Below are 13,638 nucleotides of genomic sequence, written 5' to 3'. Positions count from 1 at the left end.
TAACAAAATATTAGCTTCCTCAAGTTCAGCATGTTTATAGTTGGTGGTAATCCTGGATGCAAATCCAGAGGTGCTATTTATATCGTGTCATGGTATAGGACACACAAAGCAATAGCAAGACCTGGCATCAAGTGCAAGCCAAATGACTGACTGACATCATCATCTCTCAAGGGAATCTCCTCCAAGGTGAGAGACAACATGAAAGAGAAACACAGAAGTCCTTGTTTGTAACGGCATATTAGGGTCACTGTAGGGAGAAAAAAAAATTACAAAGCTGAGACAAGGAGAGTAAGATTCTGAGAAGAAACTCAGAATTTTTCAGATTAAAGTCATAAATTTATGAGAAAGTTAAAACTCAGATATTCTTATATTTGTGAGAAAAAACTCAAATTCTGAGATTATAGTCACAAATTACTGAGAAAAAACTCAAAAATTCTGAGACTGAAGTCATAAAGTTTTGAGAAAAAGTCTCAGAAATTTATGAGAAAAAAACTCAAAAATACTGAGATTATAAAATCACAAATTTATAAGAATTAAACTGGGGAAAATCCCCTTTTTCTTCTACTATGGAATTTAGCAAGAAGGAAATCCTGGCGATTTCAGCCCAGAATTATGAATCACAATATTATCATCAGCATCCAGACTTTGAAGAGACATTGAGCACGTTTACATGCACACCTTATTCCTGTATTAACCGGAATATTCGCAATATTCCGGTTGCGCACGTGTCATGTAAACACGCACCGAACCCGGTTAAGGTCATATTCCGGTTGGAGAGAATTCTGAATAAGACCCCTGGCATATGCCTGTTCTAACTGGAATATTGAGGCATGTAAACACCTTAGTCGGAAAATGCCCCGAACCGGAATATTCAGTCACGACTGCGCATGCTCGACTAGCAAGGAATTCTGTGGCGTCTTTGTTGCTATGGTTACCTGCAAGCGGGGAAAACAGCATGGCGAACAGCAGCAAGAGCCAGGAGACTGCAGTCCGCCTTCAGCTAATGAAAGACTTAAATATCATGGAGGATATCGATGGGAGAAAACATAGAACTAGCGACAGAAGAAAAAGAAGAAGACTTCTTTGTCTGTTTTTCCAGCAGACCAGACGCCTATACGCGTACTGCTGCCCCCCCGCGGCTGAGTGTCGCATTACATAAGAGAGTGGAATACGCCGAAACACGGGGGCATGCAAAGTAACATGTAAATGGAATATTCCAGTTGCTGCGGCGCAGTGACCTGAACCTGACCTGAATATTGGCCCGAACCGGAATATGGTGTGCATGTAAACGTACTCATTACTGTGACTTGGGCAACCAGATAAGTACGTTTACATGCACACCATATTCCTTTTTTAACTGGAATATTCGCAATATTCCAGTTAAGACACCGAATAATTCCGAATAAGACACCTGGCATATGCCTGTTCCAACCGGAATACTGTGGCATGTAAACGCCTTAGTCGGAAAATCCCCCGAACCAGAATATTCAGTCGCGTCTGCGCATGCTCGACTCACAATGAATCCTGGGCGTTTTTGTTGCTATGGTTACTGCAAGCAGGGAGAACGACCTGGCGAACAGCATGACGAAAAGCAGCAAGAGTCAGTATTTTTGGAGTGAGGAGGAGACTGCAGTCTGCCTTCAGCTAATGAAAGATTTTAATATCATGGAGTATATCGATGGGAGAAAACACTGAAATAGCGAGAGCTTCTTCCTCTTCTTCTTCTTCTGTATTTCTGGCAGACCAGACACGTATACGCGTACTGCTGCCCCCCGCGGCTGAGTGTCGCATTATGTAAGAGAGTGGAATACACCGAAACATGGGAACATGCCAAGTAACATGTAAACGGAATATTCCAGTTGCCGCAGCGCAGCTACCCGAACCGGAATATTCACCCGAACCAGAATATGGTGTGCATGTAAATGTAGTCGCTGTGCTCTGCAGTAGGCTGTAGGACCATAAACACTGCTTTGAATGTGTTGTAATCTGGAGAGCCTGTGTAAAACATGATGCTCCCACCATGGAAGCTTGAAAGAAGGAACTGCTTGTCTTAAAGCTGTGCAGTTAATTTTGTTGGATTGTCGGTGGTCTTGTGGGCTTACTCCAGCTGCTTCTCTGGTGACAGTGGATGTTTAGCATAATCATAATCAGGGTGTAGGGGGGCAATCTCTTCAATGGAAGTGCAAAGGAAAGAAAATAGTAGTAAGGAGGAGAGCACAGTCGAAACTAGTGATCACTCTCCAGTCTGAGCTCATTCACATGGAAAACAAAGCTTTTCTCTAAAAGTGATATTTCCCTTAAGGGCCCCATATTGTACACTTTTCCAGGGGTTTATTTTAACTGTTGATATCTCTAGCAAGATGTATTTGTGGTTTTGAGTACCTGTGGTCCGCTAAATATAGTTTCACAGCTCCTCTCTCTTGCCTTTCTCCCAGAGCTCTGGCAGCACGGTTCGTTTAGCCAATCCGGAGAGAATCAGCATCTCTCCACTGATTGGCCGACTGTTTTCTGAGTGACATTTTTTATTTATTTAACCTTTATTTAACCAGGAAATCCCTTGAGATTAAAATCTGTTTTTTGAGGGAGACCTGACCAAGAAGAGCACACCATTACAGAGTTGCAAAAATTCTAAAATAAAACACGTTAAGAACAGACAAAGGACAACAGACACATACAAAATCCAGTTTAGGAATAGCAATCGCACTCTTCAGCAGGGACCGTTTTTGCCATGGGCAATGTGGGCAACAGCCCAGGGCGCAATCTACTTGGGGGCGCACAAGCGCCGTCCAAAAACAAAACAAACAAAAAAAAAATCGCCAGTTTTCTAGACTAATATCGCGCATTTCCATGTCAAGTTGGTGCAGTGGGCGCTGAGGCGCCCCTACTATCACGTCAACTTGCTGCTGAGAGTCATGTATACAGGTCGTGTGTGTCAGAAGAAAAGGCAAGGGGGAGGGGGGCGCGGGGGATCAACCTGCGACTGCAGAGGCTGTGCGCAGGTTGTGAGTCTCAGGAAAAGCAAAGGGGAGGGGGGCGGGGGATAGACTAACCTCTGATATGAAAGATCCCAGGCCAAACAACACAAACTGCTGCTTCCAAATAAATTGTATTTCATTCATAAAATTAATATAGACCCCTTATAGCTACATGTAATTTATTGGGTTATGTGAAAATGCCAAAAAAAAAACAACAACAACAACAACAGCAACAACAACAACAAAAAGTCAATGGAGTATCATGGACAAAAGGCCAAAAAACCATCAGGTGCCCAGTTCAGAAAGAGAAGGAGAGAAGAAGAGGAGAAACGTTCAAAAGATAAAGGTATGCAAGTCTCTATGCGTGATGTTAATTGTGCATGTAATGAAACAGTTGCCTATACCCTATTTATTAGCCTCTTGCTAATATGTTGCCACTTAGCCACAGAAGTTTTTTTTTTTTTTTGGTTTTTAGTTTTGCTGAACTAGCAACTATTAAAATTTTAGGCATCATGTCATGGAATTAATTTCACCCATAGGCTAGTTTGTGTTTGCAACACAATGTGTGCAAGTCCACAGTGGCCTGCTAGTCTGTGGATTTGGTAAACAATACGTCCTGACTGTGGAATTTTTAATGCTATACGTGGGTCTATGGTAACCTAAATAACTTCCTATACACTGACATGACATTTTGTAAGCTATATGTGATATAGCTTTTTGAGTAATTTCTAGTGTGTTATTCTTAGTTAGTAGGATGCTAACAAATGATAGGCCTGATGGGGGGTGGGGGGTGGGGGGTCTGGACGGTTCGCCCAGGGCGCAAAACTAGCCAGGACCGCCTCTGCTCTTCAGTAACACAGTTTTTTATCAGAGCTTTGAACTCTCCCAGCAAGACCAAATCATTAAGCTGTTATGTGTTCTAAAGATTGTTCCATGACTATGACGCAAAATAAGAGAAAGGTGCTCTACCAAGTTCCGTGCAAATCCTGGGCACCTGGTAGAGCAGCCTTCCAGTGGAACGAAAGTTATAACAGCTGTTTGTGAGTGATAATAGATTATATAAATATGAAGGGAGTTTACCCAGCATGGCTTTGTACGTAAAGATATACCAATGCTGCTTTCTCCTCAGGCTTAATGAAGGCCAAGAAACCAGATCATAAAGTACACAGTGATGGGTATGGGACAATGAGTTGGATATAAAACGTAGAGCACTGTGATACAGAGTCTAGGCAGCGAAGTGTAGAAGAGGGAGCATGCATGTAAATAATGTCCCCATAATCTAGAACACTTAAGAACGTAGCCTGTGTAAGTGTTTTCCTAGCTGCTAAATTAAGGCAGGCCCTATTTCAATAATAAAAACGCAGTCTAACCTTTAGTTTTTTTTTTCATGTTTCTTTACTGAGCATTCAAAAATCACATACATTCTGTATGATACATTTCCAGCTCCTTTTTGGTTACTCATGTGGTTATAAATTGAAGTCTACATTGAGTCAAAAAGTGACTAGGGCACAAGAGTAACGTTATACAAAACATATAAGGATATTGTTCAAGGATAGAAACAGAGATTGAGCAAAAAAAGAGAAGAAAATAATAATAATAATAATAATAATAATAATAATAATAATAAATAAAATAAAACAAGCAACCATAATAACAAAATAACAACAACAATCAACAACAAGTTGACTGGGAAGTCTCACCCTCACCCACCCACCCCAACCCCTATCCCTCCCTCACAAAGTCCCTTACCCTCTCTTGAAGACCTTGACTTCATACCATGTCTGACACTGTTTGTATGCTACAAAGCTGACTGCTGGGTTGAGCTTGTATTTGCAAGATATGACAATAAGGGTTGCCACGTTTTTTCAAACTGCTGGAGTCTGTCTTTTAGAATGTGTCTTATTCTTGATGAGGTTGTTGTTATATATTGACTTATTGATCTTAGTTGGGGCTAGTAGGATAGCGGATAAAGAAAATGGAAAACAGTCTTCTTGCTCTATCAGTAGCCATTTAGGTGTAGGTGATATTTTCTTTAGCCAGAAGGTAAAAGTCCTAATGGCAGAGGCCCAGTAATACTGCATAAAATTGGGGAGCACTAATCCCCCCATCGGTTTTGACTTAAAAAGATATTTCTTGAGAGGTAAAATAATATCATACAATTCCTACAAAAAGAAAGAAGAAACCAAAAAAAGCACAACCTTCATAGGGAGGTGAAGAGATTGGACCTTCTAGCCTCTCACACCCCCACCGACTCTGTTATGAAAGAACTCCTAAAAACTAAACATGAACTAAATAATATACTGAATAAAAAAACCAAAGAAACTCTGCTCAAACTCCGACAACAACATTTTGAATTTGGAAATAAAACAAGTAAATTTCTAGCAAATCAACTTAAACAGCAAACAGAAAAATCCATCATTACTTCAATTATAGATACATCTGGTAATATAACCCATGACCCCTCAATAATTAATGACTCTTTCAGAACTTTTTATTCAAATCTCTACACTCCAACACAAAACACCTCACCTGCAGACACAGAGATATTTCTGAGGAATGTCTCCCTACCCAAATTAACCCAAACACAATCAGAAAACCTAGACCGACCTCTCTCACTTCAAGAAATCACCAAAGCCCTTTATCTCATGCCCAACAATAAATCACCCGGTCCAGATGGCTATTCAGCAGAATATTATAGACAATTCTGGCCACTTTTGTCACCACTGTTCTTTAAAATGATCTCGGAAATTCACCAAAACAAAACTATACCCCGTCACATGAACACCGCCTATATCACACTCATCCCAAAACCAAACAAGGACCACACCAGTTGCTCCAATTATAGACCCATATCACTAATCAATACAGACATAAAAATCATAAGCAAAGCGTTATCAGTTAGATTGGAATCTGTAATCGCATCATTAATACACATAGATCAAAACGGCTTCATTAAAGGGAGGCATTCCTCAGAAAATACTCGAAGATTATTTAACCTGATAAATTTTTATAAGAACAACACCACTCCAAAAAAAACACCATTCATCATAGCAACCCTAGACGCAGAAAAGGCATTTGACAGGGTAGACTGGTCCTTTCTCTTCACCTCCCTAAATCATTTTTGATTTCAGTCATATTTCACCAACTGGATTAAAACACTCTACAACTCACCTACTGCATCTGTTATAACCAATGGAATTATATCAAGACCATTTCAACTACTAAGAGGAACCCGACAAGGATGCCCATTATCCCCATTACTATTTGCACTATTCATTGAACCACTGGCAGCTTCCATTAGACAATGCAACCACATCACAGGCATCCAGTCAAAATCACACCACCATAAAATTAGCTTGTATGCAGACGACATTTTGTTATACATCACAAACCCCTCATCATCACTTCCATCAGTCCATAATCTGATCAGCAACTATAGTCGGGTGTCTGGCTACTCCATCAACTGGACCAAATCCGAGATTCTGCCAATGGGCAGGTGGGATGCTGAGGCTGGGGACCCCATCTTCAGTCATACAGTAAAATCCATTAAATACCTTGGAATACACATCTCCCCAAACCTAAATGAATTATTCAAACTCAACTATACCCCCCTATTACAAGAAATAAAAGACAGCCTGGAAAGATGGAATAAGTTACCACTATCTCTAATTGGCCATATATCAACAGTTAAAATGAATATCCTTCCAAAAATAAAGTTGGATAAAGCTGAGAATAGAGAGTGAAAAAACGGAAGAGAGTCTGTGTTGGGGCCATAAATATTTGCTAGCGTTAGAGTGTCTTTTCCAATTTTTCCTGTGATAATAATGTATCGACCCTCTGGGTGAGTCAGTGTTGAAATATGCGAAAATGAGATGTTCTTACTGATTAAAATGGAGGTGCCTCTTTTTTTTTAGTTGTATGTGGAGTGGTATGTCTGGCTAATCCACCTGGCTGTAAGTTTCCGAGACTCTGCCTCTGTGAAGTGAGTTTCCTGTAAAAAGCAAATATCAGATTTTAATTTATTTAGATGATTTAATATTTTTTTTCTTTTTGCAGGGGAGCTGATTCCTCTCACATTCCAGGAGGTTATTTTTTACTGGTAATACCATGAGTTATTGTATTGAGTGATAGTTAAATATTCATAATAATAATAATAATAATAATACATCCAGGTGTGTGTGTGTGTGTGTGTGTGTGTGTCATGTAATGAAGAAAAAAGGGGGTAGGGGGGGTACCAACAACAAACATGAACACATAAACATACAAACATATAAACAGTCATGGTATTTTTACCGCAGGGGAGACATCAGTGCGAGGGGTGGATATGAGGTCAAATTTATGGGGTATTAGAGTAGCGGGTTATGGGAGATCAGAAGAGCCATGGAGTGGTTTTAGAATCTCGGTACAACTGTCCATCAATGTAAAGTTTGTCCACAACCAGGTTAGCGCGTTTATTGTTCTGTCTGTGTTGTTTGAAGATGGGATACAGTACCTTGCGCCGTTCGTTTATTTCGCGTGGGAATTGGTCATTAAGTCCGTAGTGTGTGCCTTTGAGTTCTTTTCCTCTGCTTTTTATCAGTTCCTTGTGTTTGTAGTGTTCCAGTTTGACGACGATGGGTCGGGGTGATTTGTTAGCACGAGAGCCAAGACGGTGAACACGGTGAAAGGTGATTTGGTTTACGGTGTCCGGGGGGAGTTTGAGTTCAGTTTTCATGAAGTCCTTAATCAGTGTTTCTGGGTTGTCGGAGGTGTGTTCGGGGATGCCGGAGAAAATAAGGTTGTCTTGCATGCTTCTGGTTTGTAGGTCCAATATAGTCTCTTTCATTTTTTTGTTTTCTTTCATAACCAAGTCCATGTTTCCGGTGAGAGTATTGACGGAGGTATGAAGGGAGTTGTTTGACTGCTCTAACTTTTGGATGTAGTTGTGGGCGAAATCCAGGCTTGTGCGAAGTTCTTTTTATCTCGTCATGTAGTGTTACCAGTAAGTCCAGTTTTTTGTTTATGGATTGCAATACACTAACCTCGACTTCCGTAGTGGTTTGAAGATCGTCTGTGTCTGTGGATGATGTTTTTTTCTTTCGTTTCTTTGACTGGTCCTGCGGGGCGTCGTTCATCTTGCAACGGTTGTAGTGGTGATCAATGTATTCCTCTAAGTCTGCTAATTCCTCCAGTGTGTGGTGAAAGTATTCCGGTTGCTGATCGATGTATGAGATGTGGTGTTTAGGTGTTTAGGTGTTTAGGTGAAAAAAAAATCAGAGAAAGTCAAAAAACAAAATCTGCGGTGTTGTTTTCCTCAGTGACCGGGTGCCGCCATAATGAATCTCGCCTCGTCACGCTGCGTCTCGCGATACTCAGAGTGCCATCGCTCTCCTCCCTGGCAGCTTCCATTCATGTTACAAAAACAATAATACCATCAACATCACTTTATCCGCCTGGTGGAAATCAAATGAAATCAACCATTACAGCCTCTCGCCATCCTCTCATACCCCTCTATGGAACAATCCCATGTTTTTAATCAATAACAAAATCTTTGCTTTTTCATCCTGGATTGAGAGAGTGTAACGGGTTAAGTAGGTGGACTCAAGGCAGAGGAAACGAGTGAGGCAGCTGATCAGTTCAACGAAAGAGTTTATTTTAACTGAAGGTGCAGGCTGAATCCGGGATGAGAGGTGGCTGGATGCTGATCTATGGGATTCCAGGTGAGGGCTGGGTGGAGGGCTTGACTGGCTGGAAACGGCTGGGTGGCAGAGCAGAGGCAGGTCTGGAGGGCTGGGGGAAGGGCTTGGCTGGCTGGAAACGACTGGGTGGCAGAGTAGAGGCAGGTCTGGTGCTGGAGGCCGGGGAGGAACTGGATCCAAGACAGAGAAAACTAGGTTATTATCGTACTAGAAAATCACCAACAGACAAAGTACTGGCTCGAGAGTGACTGACAGTGTTACTGTATCACAATCTGGCGAGGTCTGGTTGATGGAGGAAGCCTTTTGTAGAGGAGTGGTGATTGTCAGAAAGTAGGCAGCTGAGGAGACCCAACCCCTGCACACCAGGCCTCAATCCTGCAATCAAGCGCTCACACACACACACACACACACACACACACACACACACACACAGAAAGACAGGCTAGGAGGCAGAGGGCATGACAGTACCCCCCCCCCCCTACGGGCGCCACCTGGCGCACGCTTGGGAGGGCCGGATGGAGACGATGGAAATCCCTAACAAGTGAGGGATCCATGATGTTCCGACGAGGGACCCAGGAACGCTCTTCAGGACCATAACCCTCCCATTCCACCAGGTACTGGTAACCACGCCCATGGCGTCGAACATCCAGGATGCGCCGGACAGTGAAGACAGGACCACCGTCCAACATACGGGGAGGAGGGGGAGCAGGGACAGGAGGAGAGAGGGGACTAGACCAAACAGGTTTGATTTGGGAAACATGAAATGTAGGGTGAACCTTCATAGTGGCAGGCAACTTCAAACGGACAGCCGCAGGGTTTATCACTCTTACAATTTCAAAGGGCCCCACATAACGGGGAGACAGCTTGCGAGATTCCACTCTTAAAGGCAAGTCCTTAGCCAGAAGCCGTACCTTCTGTCCAGGAGAGTACTTGGGTGCCGGAGCTCCTGAGACTTTGAGGAGGCTCGAAGGAGTGCCGCTCGAGCTCGCCTCCAGGTCTTTTGGCAACAGCGCATATGGGCCTGGACGGAAGGCACCGCAACTTTCTCCTCTTGGGCTGGGAACAAGGGGGGCTGATAACCCAGAGAGCATAGGAAGGGTGAGAGACCAGAGGAAGAATTAGGAAGTGTATTATGAGCGTAGTCTACCCAGGGTAACTGAGAAGACCAGGATGATGGGTTGGCAGAGACGACACAGCGAAGAGCAGTCTCCAATTCCTGATTGACCCGCTCTGTCTGGCCGTTAGACTGAGGGTGATAGCCAGAAGAAAGACTGGCAGTAGCTCCCAGGGCCGTGCAGAAGGCCTTCCAGACTTGGGAAATGAATTGAGGACCCCTGTCGGAGACAATATCAGAAGGCAAGCCATGCAACCGAAATACATGCTTTACAAGGAGGTCCGCAGTCTCCTTGGCTGAAGGAAGTTTGGGGAGAGCCACAAAGTGAGCTGATTTAGAGAAATGGTCAACAATGGTGAGTATGGTAGTGTTACCTTCTGAAGGGGGTAAACCAGTGACAAAATCCACAGCGATGTGCGACCAGGGGCGGCGAGGGATAGGCAGCGGATGGAGGAGTCCAGAACAAGGTTTGGTGGAGGTTTTATTTTGGGCACAGACAGAGCAGGCAGAGATGAAGGAGCGGACGTCAGGATCCATGGTGGGCCACCAAAAACGCAGACGGAGGAAGGCCAGGGTTCTATGAATTCCAGGGTGGCAGGTCAAACGGGAGGAATGGGCCCACTGGAGCACCTGGGAACGCACAGCATCTGGGACAAAGAGACAGTTGGGTGGGCCATTACCTGCGTCAGGCTGGGTGGTTTGAGCTTGGCGAACCTGGGCCTCAATCTCCCAGGTGACAGCTGCCACAACACAGGTGGGCGGCAGAATGGGCTCAGGTTCTGAGGGACATTCATCAACAGAGAACTGCCGGGACAGAGCATCGGGCTTGGTGTTCCGGGAACCTGGACGGTAGGTAAGCGTAAAATTGAATCTACCAAAAAACAAAGCCCACCTGGCTTGGCGAGAGTTGAGGCGTCTGGCAGTCTGGATGTAGGAGAGGTTTTTATGGTCAGTCCACACTACAAAGGGGTGTCTTGCGCCCTCCAACCAGTGACGCCACTCTTCCAGGGCAAGTTTCACAGCCAAAAGCTCTCTGTTGCCAATATCATAATTCCGCTCTGCCGCAGACAACTTGTGAGAGAGAAAGGCACAAGGATGGATCTTATTGTCTTTAGGAGAACGTTGTGAAAGCACTGCCCCTACCCCTGAATCTGAAGCATCCACTTCCACGATGAACTGGAGGGACGGGTCAGGTTGAACCAGGACTGGAGAGGTAGTGAAGTGTTCCTTGAGCGTCTGAAACGCCAACTCAGCTTCTGGGGACCAACAGAAAGGAGACTTGGTTGAGGTAAGGGCTGTGAGTGGGGTGGCTAACTTACTATAGTTCTGAATGAACCTCCTATAGAAATTAGCAAAGCCGAGGAAGCGCTGAAGTTTCTTGCGGTCAGTAGGTGCAGGCCAGTCAGCAACTGCTTTGAGCTTGGCAGGATCCATCTTCAGCTGACCCTGAGAGATGATATAGCCAAGAAAGGAGACAGTGGAGGCATGAAAATCACACTTCTCAGCTTTAACATACAGCTTGTTCTCAAGCAACCGCTGCAGCACCTGACGCACATGGACCTGATGTTCCTGCAGAGACTGGGAGAAAATCAGGATATCATCCAGGTACACAAACACAAACCGATTGATCATGTCTCTGAGAACATCATTAACAAGAGCTTGAAAGACTGCTGGGGCATTTGTAAGTCCAAAAGGCATTACCAGATACTCAAAATGTCCCAGGGGTGTGTTGAATGCCGTTTTCCACTCAACCCCCTCCTTAATGCGGACAAGGTGGTAGGCATTGCGCAAATCCAGTTTAGAAAAGATGGCGGCTTGGTGCAGAGGGACAAAAGCAGAATCAATCAAGGGCAGAGGATGTTAAGACTTTGGTTTCATGAATTAAAATAATTTCATTTAATAGGGAAATGAATGGTACTCATTAGATTATTTAAGTTGCATTTAATTTCCCTCACTTCTACTATACCTGTTACCATGGCGCGTTTGTGAGCATGTGCAGTTGGCGCATGGTCGGCTTTAAAAATGGCGTCTAGTCATGCTTTCATTCATACACAAACCAACCTTCGTCAGGAGCGCACATCACCGTCGGTATGTAAACTCACTAAACTCGCATCCCGATAGCTGCCGACTGCTCTCGCAGTTTGTTTAGACTTAGGACATGTTTGTGATTGTGAACGTTACTGCGCTGTGTCGCGTTGTGTCGGCATTCGTTTATTCGGACACTTGATTCATTCATAACAAACGGTGTTTGATTTTGCCGCGGTGTCTCTATAGGACCGTGTGCGCATGCTCTGTGAGCGCTAATGATTATGGGTAATGTAGTTCTTTTGAACCTGCTGCTGAACCAGTGCAGGCTTGTTGAATTCTTATTGTTATTGTTGTTGTGGATTGAGTTATCATTGTTACTCAGCATATAACCTGCTTTTTTATCATGACAACAATAATAATAAAAATAATAATAATATTTTCCGTACTTTCAAATAGTACATGGCAATCGTTTATTAGTTTATTAGTAATATAATTTAATGTTTGGTCACTGAAAAGAATGTATTGTGATTGCTTTTTCCCTTATTTTTCTAGGTTTCTAACCTGTGTATTTTGTTGATAAATAAACAACAAGAGAAGCATGAGTTATAGCCTTTGTGTGCTGCCTGACTGCCCATTCGGAGGGTTAAATTTGAAAAGTCTGAACAGAGGATATTTGTTCTTGACAGTGATATTGTTTAACCCCCTGTAGTCAATACATGGCCTGAGGCCTCCATCCTTTTTCCCCGTAAAAAAAAAATCCAGCATCCACCGGAGAAGAAGATGCCGAATGAGTCCTGCCGCCAGGGAGTCTTGAATGTACTCCTCCATAGCCTGTTGTTCTGGTTGGGAGACATTGTAAAGCCTACTAGTAGGAAGGGGAGCTCCAGGTAACAGTTCAATTGCACAATCATATGGCCGATGAGGAGGAAGAGACAAGGCCTGTTGCTTGCTAAATACAGGGGCTAAATCATGATAAACCTCAGGCACGGAAGACAGATCCGGGGTCCCTGGAGAGGGTGGTGCTACAGAGGCAGGGGGCAAAGCAGAGTGAAGGCAGTTAGCGTGACAATGCAAACTCCAGGAATTAATAGTGCCCATGGTCCAGTCCATGTTGGGATTGTGAATCTTGAGCCAGGGAAAACCCAGAACCAATGGTACATGAGGACAGTCAATAATGTAAAAACTCATTACCTCTCGATGGTTTCCAGACAGATGTAGAAGCACAGGTACAGTTTTACACCTGGCTAGCGGCATCCCTGTGAGGGCTGTAGTTTTCTGCGGGATATCCAGGACCTCAGTCTCAATGCCCAACTGCTCACACACCACACGATCAATAAAACTTTCATCAGCCCCGGAATCAATGAGAGCAGAAAGGGGATAAGACTGACCTTTATGCACCAGGGTGGCTTCCAACAGACGACGGTTAGGAGGAGAACTACCAACTGTACGGCTCGCCAGTATTTCTCCCACTACTGGCGAGCCTGCCCTTTTGCTGGTCGGACAGGACAGGAAGCAATAAAGTGACCGCTTTGACCACAATACAGGCAGGACTGAGACTTAAGCCTACAGGTTCTTTCCTCTACCGATAGTCGTACACGATCCACCTGCATAGGTTCCGGCTCAGTACTCACGGGCAATTCACGGTAGGGCTCATGCTGATTGGGGGAGGCAGAGCGGTGTGCAACAGATGGGAGCGAGGAAGCAGAGTCCAAATGCCAAAGTGAAATTTGGTCCGCTACTCTGATGGCTAGCTTGATGGCCTCATCCAAAGATGTTAAATCCCCCCTGAGAGCAATCTCTCTGCCAATCTCCTTGTTTAACCCGTTCTGAAAAGCTGGAATGA

Source organism: Myripristis murdjan, chromosome 22 (assembly GCF_902150065.1).
Source record: "Myripristis murdjan chromosome 22, fMyrMur1.1, whole genome shotgun sequence".
NCBI lineage: Eukaryota > Metazoa > Chordata > Actinopteri > Holocentriformes > Holocentridae > Myripristis > Myripristis murdjan.
The sequence above is the reverse complement of the archived record's forward strand: the minus strand, read 5'-3'. Positions refer to the sequence as shown.